A 10,883-nucleotide genomic window follows, 5' to 3' on the forward strand; every position below is an offset into this window, starting at 1 on the left:
GCTTATGGACATGCTGCAGGCCTGCTCCATGCCTACTGGGTCTATGAGAAAGGGCTAAGCAAGAGCAAAACAGAGTTGAGAACAGAAGGAGGAGAAATACAATTTAGGAGGAGGATATGGAATAGCGATGACAGAATTAAAGGCGAAAAATAAGAATGAAGTAAACAAGGGTTAGTATCAGCAGTAAGAAGAGGAGAAGGAAGGAAAAAGAAACTGAGGATATAAGAAGACATGAATGAAAGAAGGAGAAAATTGATCCTGTCTGAAAAAGCATCACTGGGTTTTTTTGTCTTAAAAGCTCTAAGTTAAGCTTCAGAAGCAATGAGAGTGTTAAGAAGTGTTGTTTTATTTTAGCTAGGTTAAAAAAAAGTAATACAGAACAGAGGAGAGACCACAAGAGAGTTTAAATAAAGAGGCATTACAGACTTACAGGGAGGAGCCTGCTGCATGCTGTCTTATGGGCTGAGATTCTAAACTTCCTATCATTTCTGTTCAAGTTTCTTCTTCTTCCTCCTCCTCTCAGTTAGCTGTAGACAAACTTTCATAGAGCATAACCACTGTTTTTTAAGTCTTCTTCCTTTAGGTGCAGGAATAAACGCAATATATTTTGCTCTTACTTATTCACTGTACAGTATCCTGACTATAAATTTTTTCCCAGTAGTTTTTCAAGTGCTAAAACGTTCAATGGGGTAGCAAAAGCAATTTCATTGAAGTAATCTAGAATTTCACCCTGAGAAAAAGAAACATTGGTTTTCATTCTTCTCCAGACTTTTTGATGATAATGGGCCTGGAACAAGATCTGCGTGTGCATGATTGTGTTCATTCTTTAGGAACAAGGGAAAGGGTGGGGGTTGCATAAGTCTTGCAAATGACTATTTTTCCTCTTGGATAATCCAGTTTCCAGTCCAATAATCTACTTCTGTGGAACAACAATGCAACTGAAATCCTCTCCTGTTTTAGGCTGCTCTGTTTTTAAAGTTAGTTCCTGGAACAGTGGAAATATGAGAAAATTCTGTGCATGCTGTATGTATCAGGCACTTTTCTGAAGCTGTGTCCTCATCTGGGTGCTCTTGAAAATGCAGTTTTAATGATGATCTATCTTTGTGTTGCATCAGTCTTGCACAATCCTTTCAAATTTGCAGGTCTAGTTTATTGCTTTCTCTTAGGATATAAGCCAATAAGAATGGATGTCTGCAACAGGAAAAGAAAAGAATGAGAGTGAGGTTCCCTTAAAGGTCTCCTTCCTTGGATTCACATAGACAATTTCTGTGGCTAAATTGAGCTTTTTGGGTGAAACCCAACATGAAGTAAAACAAAAACAAGAGGGCAGTATTCAATGAATGTAACATTAGGAGTAATACAGTGGTTAACGTTACATAATATATACTCTGTCTCGTTAAAATTTGAAAATACATGAAATACCTCAGGTACTAGAATGCAAAAATGTTAGCAAGTATTTAAAAAACTGATTTTGTCCTGTGTGAGAAACTGAACATTATTTGATGTAAAATATGAGTTGAGTCCACACCTCAGTCTATACCTAAGCAAAATTTGACAGGATTGTGTTATAAAATAGGCTGATTTAAAGAAAAAAAAAAAAAAGCAGTTGATTTCTTAAGTGTTCTCAGTGCTCATTGCATTTCAGGATTTAGCTCATCCTTTTTCTTTTTTTTTTTTTTTAATCCTTTCTGAAGTTTTCAGAGCTCCCAGAATATAGTCTATAGTGTAATATAAAAATGTTTAGCCCCACTTCTATGCACAGAAGCAGCTGGTTTTCAGTTGCAAACTAGTAAGTTACTTTGCAGGTGTAAATTTAATATATATTACTTTAGTCTGTACAAAATTTAAATCCCAGTAATCAGAGAACATGATGACTTCGTAGATGTTACCATGCTGAGACATCCATACTTTTTTCTGTTTCCAGAGCTAGCTAGTTCAAATGCCTCTGTACTACGATCTACTTATATGGGAGTGGGTTTTTTTAAGTTGTCAGATAAATTTAAAGCTACATCAATTCTAACCTTTAGTGAAAACTTTTAGTCCCCAGTTATTGATTCTGTTGTAAAAGCATGTCACTCCTATTTTTCAGGACAGGCAAAGGAGGAGTAGGAACCACTTGCTCCTGGAGTCAAGAGTAAAGATTTGCTTGGCGAGGCTCAAAGGTGAAATGAACATCTTAACTGACTAGTTTTCTGTAACATGGACAGGACTTGGACACTAAGGCAGATTGGCTTTTTGTAGAGGACAGGCACTTTTTAGCTTCTCCTTGTACAGATTTAAAAAAAAACCAAAACAAAAAACTCAACAAATTCTGGAGGAGGAAAAAAAATAAGGACCTGGAAGTAAATAGAATAAAACATCTTTTTTCCATAGACAGATCATGCCAGACTTGCCTGCATTCTTTCTGTGATACAGTAACTGCTTTTCTAGAGAAACGAAATTGTTAAACTCAAGAAGAGGGGAATTAGTAAATTAATTGTCAGATGGGCAAAGAAATACCTCAGAGGAAAAGGTGGCAATATGTTATGCTGAATGGTAGGGGGAAGTTGTTAGAGCTCTGTCCAAAAATTGATATTGAAACTGGTATTGTTTAATATTTTCATTAGCGATCTTGGCACAAAAACTAGAACTTGCTAATGAGATTTGTTGACATCACAAAGTTGGGAAACAGTCCCTGTAGGGTGGTATTGTACCGGAATAATTGGATGAGCTTGAGGAGTGGAGAAATAAAATGGGATAAAATAGAATAATATAAAGTACAAGCTCATGTACTTTGGGACTAATAGGAAACACTCTCTGATATAAGCTTGTCGGATGGAAGATGAGAGAATTTGAAAGAACTGGATGTATAAGCCAAAGAAAGGGTGGCTGTGAGCCACTGATTTGATGTTACTGTGGAAGATGTAAATTCAGTCCTAAGTAAATTCTGCCCTATATTTCTTGTACAGATAAGGAAGTACTAATGCCATGTGTGGTACGTGTGGCTGGTGAAACTTAATCTCTAAAACTGAGAACAGATCTGGAAATCTACATGCAAGAAATTGGACTTAGAAGAGTTGTAAAAACAAATTTCAAAACCCCTACTAAAAGAGAGGAGTGGACAGGAGACTCAAAGGACTTGGATTGTTTAGTTTAGACAAGTGAAGCATAAAAGACCTTACAGTCTTTGAATACACTGGTTGAAGCAAATGTGACAGGAAAGGAAGCTTGTTTTAATTAAAAAATAAAAGTTTTGTTAAGAAATTACTCTAAGCTGGGTAGGAATAAATTTAGATTGGAAATTAGAGGAAGTTTTTTAACTGTCCAAGCCTCTAAACATTGCTAAGAGAAAATGTGATCATTGTATGATACAATTATCTATAATGTGCAAGGGACACATTATAGAATGGAACTTGTTTTGTCCTGTGCTTCATTAAGCTGTAGTTAGTTCAGACCTGAGTGTGCTCTATCTCATGTATACTAGCTCAAAGCAACCATGGGTTAAACCAGACTGATACAGGTGGTAGAGAGAATTGTTGGATTTCTCCACTGTGCTGCAAGTGACAGATATGAGCGCTGTGCCAAACTGAGCGTGCTGTTAGTGGTTTCTCTTGCCTCTTAGAAGAGAAAGACAGCAGGGCTGGGGCAGATGCCTCCTCTCTTCATCTCATGGAACTGTAGAGTTGCAGGTCTGCTCTGCCCCTTCCTTCCCACTGATGTTTCTGATTTCCACATTTTCCATTCTCTGTGCCTATTTTATAAGCCAAATCTGAAAGAATGATAAAGTAGCGTCATTAAATATAGGGAGACTTTCTTATTTTTATTTTGAACTGTGTGTAGTATCACTTTCTTTTCAGCAATGATACATTAATGAAATGTATTTGTATCACTGGAAAACCCTTCTAGAAAATAAGCGTATTCCATTTTAGTTCAATAATGCTTGCTGTAACTGGTCAGCTTGCTCTTCTCCTTCGTATTTGAACAGCATGTTCTTATTTTTTTCCTTGCCAGCAAATAGTCAAAATGTTCTCATTAAGAACTTGAGGAATGACATATTGCTGGAATTCAGCTGCCAGAATTAAGCCTTACTTGGCTTCTTGACGTACAGTAGGCCAGCCTAGGAAGAGCCTGTCATGCCTTAAATGTTTGTTTATAACCATTTGTAGTTATCTTGCATGGTCATCTTTCAGTAATCTTGAGTGTAATGACTACAGTAACTACTGTTTAAAGTTAATATTTTGCCTAGTTTGATTAACTTGGCTCTACAGAGAAACTTTACAAAGGAAAAGGAAGTAGAGTGATACTCTCTAGACTGCTGCATGGCTGCTAGCCTTCCCACCGTGGGAATTCTTAGCCTGCTTATAGGCCACCTACGATCTCATTCCCTACGCTGGCCTTTTAAATCCTTCTCCATTCTTTTCCCGCTCCTGCATCAGAGGAACTGGATGTATTTTCTTGCAGAAGGGTCCTGTCATGTTATGAGAAGAAGATTTGAAGCTCTTTTTTTTTTTTTTTTTTGGTGGGAGATGACTGTCCAGATGTCCTTCAGAACTCCAGAGAAATCCAGTTTTAAGTTGTACCTTCTGCACAAAGCAGCCTGAGGGCATTCCTGCGTTAATGAGTACAGCCAGCTCTGAACTGGCAAAGTTCAGGCTGTTCTTTGTACAAACTCCATCGAATATTTTAATCTCCATTTGCTTTTGAAATAACAGTTGGCTCACAATATTTTGGGTTATTTTTACTCATACAGTCGTTTATAAATCCTCTGCCTTTTGCAAGTGTTATTTAACTTTGTCTCACAATGTCTCTGTGATGTAGGGAAGTATTGCAAATGCTGGGCCAGGTGTTTTGGATGAATGGTTTGTTCACAGGAAATGCGGTTTCCATCTGAAAACAAAATATTTGTGAATTCATCTTGAATTTAGTTTAGAGTTTTGGCCAAAAATAACTCTTAAGAAAGAAGTTATTTGGACTTTTTAAAAACTGAAGTTACATCTTTCTATTTAAAAACATCAGATACTAATTTGTTGATACTTTTATCAGTTAAAATCTGCCCACTGTAGAATGAAATCTGTTATTTCAAGTAAAATGAAAGCAGAATGTTACTCTGCTAGTAATGGTTCTTGTATTCATTATGCACCATAGCCTGGAATATTATGTATGTACTCAAGTAAACCTATTTTTTACTTTCTTCTTTTTTTTTGCCATGAAATTTCTTGTTTTAAATGAAAAACAAAAAACCAAAACCCAAAAAACTTACACAGCCTGAATTAGTATTTCTATTTTATTAATAGGAAAACTGAGGAACAAATTTTATATGTTGTGTCCAAACCTAGTCTGTGATGGACCCAGGTACAAAGCTTGGATTTTTCAGACCTTTTTCCCTCAAGACTCTTCTTGTGTTCTAATCAGTAAAGTGAAACTTTCCTTTCTCTTGTATCTATTTTCCTTAAACTTTGTATAATAATCATAACTTACTGAAAAATTCCTTTGATATACTGTGAGCTGATGTGTACTTAACATGTGGAACATGGTGAGTGTGGACACCGGAGGGTGAGGTCTCACTGCACAGGATCAGGAGTCTTGCCAGAGGCATAGCTGAGGTCAGGCTTTTGTGTTCCCTGCAGCACTCATACTCTGTGTGGGAGGTCTTAAGTTAACCCTGGCTCTCTCTGGTTCTAACTTACATTTTAAGTGTTCTCATTCACATGTGGAAATTGGCTTCCCTCTAACTGCTCCCATAATGGGTATTTTGATGTAAATTAATAAACATCTGTACTAACAACACTTGCTAGGATTGTCATGGTACTTTAACACATGATTTTCAGAAGACAGCCAGCAAGTATTTCAGAGGATGACCAGATCTGTCTAATCCATTATCGATCTTTGACAGTGCCCAGTAGAAGATATTTATAGAAAGAAATCAGCTAAATGTGGGGTGATCTTTCTCACACAACTTTCTATTTTCCAGTGATAAGCCCCCGATTCAGATCACATAGTAGCCATTATCCATAATAGGCATAGTTACCACTATGAATTTATTTAGTCCTGTTTGGAAGTTATTAATAGTTTTTGACGCACAACATTGTATAGGACCAGGTTCTACAACTAGGCATTTCTTGAAAAAGTATTTATTCTGTTAATTTCAAAGTTGGTTCCTTATCATTTTATTAAGAGTCAGTTTGTTCCTGTGTTATTGTTCCCTCCTCATCTTCTCCATACCATTTGTGGAGACCTCTGTCATCATTTCCTTTATTTGTGTTTAGATGGTCTAATTACTGTTTCCTTGCAGAGAACTTTTCTTTGTCTTTTTGTTTTCTGAGTCTCCTCTATTCTACTCTTAAACCATGCTAACTTTTTTGGAGGGAAGGGCTAGAGCTCTGTAGTAGTTTTTACTTACTCTGAACGCTTAGCCTTCAGGCTGTTTAAAATAATGTATTATTTCTTTGAATGGATTTTACCCTTTCAGTTGCTTTTTAATTTCCTTTTAATAAGAGTGTTTTATATGCAACTTTTGTTTCTTAAACTGTATCACTAAGCTGACTGCATTTTATAACTATTTTTTATCATCTATATTCTCACACCCAATTACATAACAGCTCTGTGGCAAACATTATTTATAAATAATTTGGAGCACTTTATTTGTTTTCGAACAGTATGTAGCCTCTGGGAATAATGAAGGAGCCATCACTGTGTGACTTGTCAGCCCTATGGGGATCTTCTGGTATTTCTGTGTAGACTGCTAATAATTTATGGACCCCACACTGAGAAATTCAAATCTAATATATGTGGGATTTTATGCTCCACAGTCTTACTGTATTTCAGGAAGTATATTTTATCCTGTTGTCTTAGATATGGCCCAGAATATTTTGTACTGGTTAGTAAGACCATCTAAGAACTGAAGCAGAGTGCAGGTTATTCATGGCTGGTCTGAAAATAATTTTAAAAAGAGCTTAGTAGATATGTGTTCTTTTTTCCCCCACGGTTCCATGCAGTTTCCCAGAGTATTTCTGAGGCATTGTTAGGGTTGTTTGCACTTCATATGTGCAATGCAAAATGAACTACATCATACGTAGTTAGGCCCAGCTCTATAATGCAAAACATCCATTCTGATGCTGAACACATAGTAGCTTTGGTAGTGGCGTAAATTTCAGTTACAAGTACACATTTGAGATGCAATAAATGCCATGAATGGTGAAATTCTATCTGCACAAGGGTCAGTGCCAAAACCCATGTTTAATTTCACTAGGATCAGAATTCCATCTCCAATGTGTTTTTCCTGCTTCTGATTGAGACAATGTGTATTAAATTAATTAAAACACAGACATACTTTGAGACAATAGAATAATAATTTATTTCGACAATTGTCAGTTGTATGGATTATGCAGGAGGGAAAGCAGCCAAGACATGCTGACATATTTAAGACGTCTAAGAAGTGAGTACGCAGTTAAAAAAAGATATACATCCAAAGTACAAGATTAGGTATAAACAAAAGGTTTCTGGACTGTAATAAAGTAGCAACATGAATTGTTCATTTCCTGGTACTGATATGTAATCTCTGTTACACAACAACCAGAAAACAAATCAGCTGCAGTTTATTTGCTGAAATTGAGAGAGACACCATATGGGTTTTTTATTACCCCATTCATGCAAACATACCTTATACCGGACATAAGCAAATAGTACATCATCAGAAATCAGCGTCAGAGAGACTGTGGCCTGCTGGATTCAAGAACGAATTTCAGATAATCTACTGTATATAGTACTTCTGAAATTATTCCAGTGCTGCCAGTGAAGGACTGACATACTAGGGTAATTTGGCCTATTAGCTTAGCTAAGTAAAGTGAAATATGAATATGTAATTTTTATGAATCTGACCAAAGTATATGAAATAGGAATGTCATAAGTGAGACCGATAAGCATAGTTTCAGGCCATAACTGTATAGGGTTAAAATACGAACTCCTGATGACTGTTTTTGCTGATACCAATTTATCCTCAACAGTGCAGACAGTACAGGCCATGAACCCTGGCTTTTCATGTCAAAAGAGGTTTAAGGTGCATATGTTTTTAAAAAACCCTTATATTCATGGAGCTACTCAGAAGTGTACATCTCATTTCTTTTTTACGTACTGTAATCAGAGTATTTTGTAGAGGTTGCGAAATAGCAGATCTATTTCCTCAATTCACCACATTTTTAGTGAAAACATTTAAATGAATTTTGAAGTTCCCTTTATACTGCTGCAATGGGTACCTTAATGTAAATAAAAATGAGGCCAAAAAAACTTTGGGAACAAAGACCTCTAGACTTTTTAAACTATATATTTACTTCCACCACATTTCTGCTTTCTCATCATACCCTTCAGTCCCTTTCTTTTTTGGAAGCAAATATGAGTGTCTTGTGATAAAGTGTACTTGATGTTATAAGCACATTTTCTATAATATTTATATGCCTCTGATTGTTTATGTTTGTGTAAAGCTGTTGCTCGGGTTCTTCTTTTTAATCTATCCTTTCAGCTGTATTTGTAACACCTAAAAGAAGCTTTTGGAAGCACCACTGAAAATTTAAAAATATGTATTTGTTGATCTATAACTATAACCAGACTATAACTATAACCAGACCTATTACTAAAGAAACCTTTATTCTCTCACTTCAGAGCCATCTCTTTGTCTACAAAAATTAATAGAAATCTTGATCTCTGAAGTTCTTTGTCATTAGTTACCTAAAGCTAGTCTTTCCTCTAGTTGTAGGATACATTTCAAGTGCCATAGAAATATCTCACAAAATAAATGCAGGTGCTAAAACCCAATGAAGTTAATAGAGAATCTCTGAATTCCCAACCTTAACAAGAGATCTTCCTTTGTGGCAAAGGAATTGTTTTTTGGCAGAGAGATTTGTTTATTGCAGTGGGACTTACACAATAAAGCTACATCTAGGCTGATGCAGCCAGGGAACATTCCTGGACACTGGCACTGATCCTCTGTGCTGTTGAATACTTAGCACATTGCGCAGTCCTAGCTTCTGCCAATTAATGCTCTCCCAGACAGTTTTCAAGCATGGTTCAAGAGTTTGGCATGGTCAAGGGCCTGTTCCAAATAGGCAGTTTGCCAAAAGCCACCAGTATGGGAAGATTAAATAGTATGGCTGCAGACTCTTCTCTGACAGTTGGCCTCAGTTTTAAAAAGAGCGATCTGGGCACATCTGATTTACTAGTGTACATGTAGCTCTGTGGCAGTAGAGCTAGGAAAGCAAGGAGGCACAGAGCTCTTACTCGTCTGCTGCAGTTGATAACTGTAGCTGAGTGTTGAATTAGAGCTACCAGTTTTGTTGTGACACAGCTCATTTCAGAAGTCTCAGACAGAATTTGAGGATTTAAGGACTGTCGGGAATTTCCAGCCACAACTAATGCTGTTATTTGGACCATCAACTGAACGCATGCATAGCAGGCTAAGTACTTCTCAAACACCTTAAGCCTCCTGAGCCCATTCTGTGCCAGTGGATCCATAGATGTATAGGAAACTAAAGTTACCATTTTGTGTGTTGTGTAAGAAGCGAGGTGGCATGCTCTGCATGTATAGGTTATTTTTACAGAGTATACAATAAAAATGATGTATCCCTTCTGCACAGTCCACACTGTGTATCTGCTGTGCACCAATTTTCTCGTATTTCTGTTCAAATAGGCTTATGAATGCTATGCTGGCTCATAAAAAACAAATTCCTCCTGAACTTGTTTGCATTGCTCCTCACTATAGTCTTTTTCTTTAGCCTTTGCATTTTTAGCCTTGAAGAATTCATGGTTTTGTAATTGTCCATATAATTGTTGTACAATGTGCACAGTTAAGGTCCCCAAACTAATGCCCTGCTAGGAAAGTGTTCTTGGTCAACGAGGTTGATTTTTTTTTTCTTTCATAAATTTGTTCAAGGCCTGTACATTTGTTTGTGCAGTTTGTGTGACAAAGTAAATTAAAGAAAATAGATGACAGAATTTCCTTTGCCAACTACCTGCCTTGAAACCAGATTTGAAACGTGGAAACCATTTTTACAGACACAAATTTCAGCCGCAAAAATATAGGCAAAACTTTTTGTTGATCTTTTCACTTTAAATCTCATTCTACCATTCTTTTCTTCAGTTGCTGTGATTCTTTCTGAAATAGTCACTTCTGCAGTTCAACGCCACCAAAACCATTAATAAGGAAAATATCTGGAAAAACATTATTTTATTTGCTTACCGTCATCAGCTTCTGTGGGTTTCATTTTGAGATAAAATTTGATTAACATGTTACCATAGAGCTTGCAAAATTTATGAATGCTCTGATTTAAAGAAAAAATGAGTATCTGAGACACCCAGAAACCTCTTGGATGTCGCATGCATGCTTAGAGACCATAATGCCCTGGAGAGGCATCTAGGATATATGAAGGTGACCTATTGGATGAAGCAAAGTTTCCTGTTTCAAAACACATACACACTAAAGTGTATTAGATGTTGGATACTTCTCAAACATGAAAACATTTAAAAACAAACAATTATTAAACTGATGCTTGCCTCTCACTAGAATGTAGTTGTAACCTGAAAAATGACACTGAAAAACAGCACCCTCTTACTGATTTTTGCCTGCCCCATGTAGTTACAAATGCTTAATAAGAGTCTGATACTTGTATTTCTAAAATGTCAGAGCTTGCCAGCATATCAAGAGCAAGAAAACTCTCATGCTTTTAAGTCCTTGTATATACTATGGCTGTAGGGAAAAAGGTCTATGAAATTTCTTTCTAGTAACAAAAGCATTTGTGGTAACATAGCTCAGTGATACTAATTTGGTATGTTTGACATAACCAGTCATTGGTGGGTTTTTTAGTTGTGATTAACGCAAACATTCTAGACTTATCCAGGAAATACCTCTGTACTTT

This window comes from Ciconia boyciana, chromosome 5 (assembly GCF_034638445.1).
Source record: "Ciconia boyciana chromosome 5, ASM3463844v1, whole genome shotgun sequence".
NCBI classification, from domain to species: Eukaryota; Metazoa; Chordata; class Aves; order Ciconiiformes; family Ciconiidae; genus Ciconia; species Ciconia boyciana.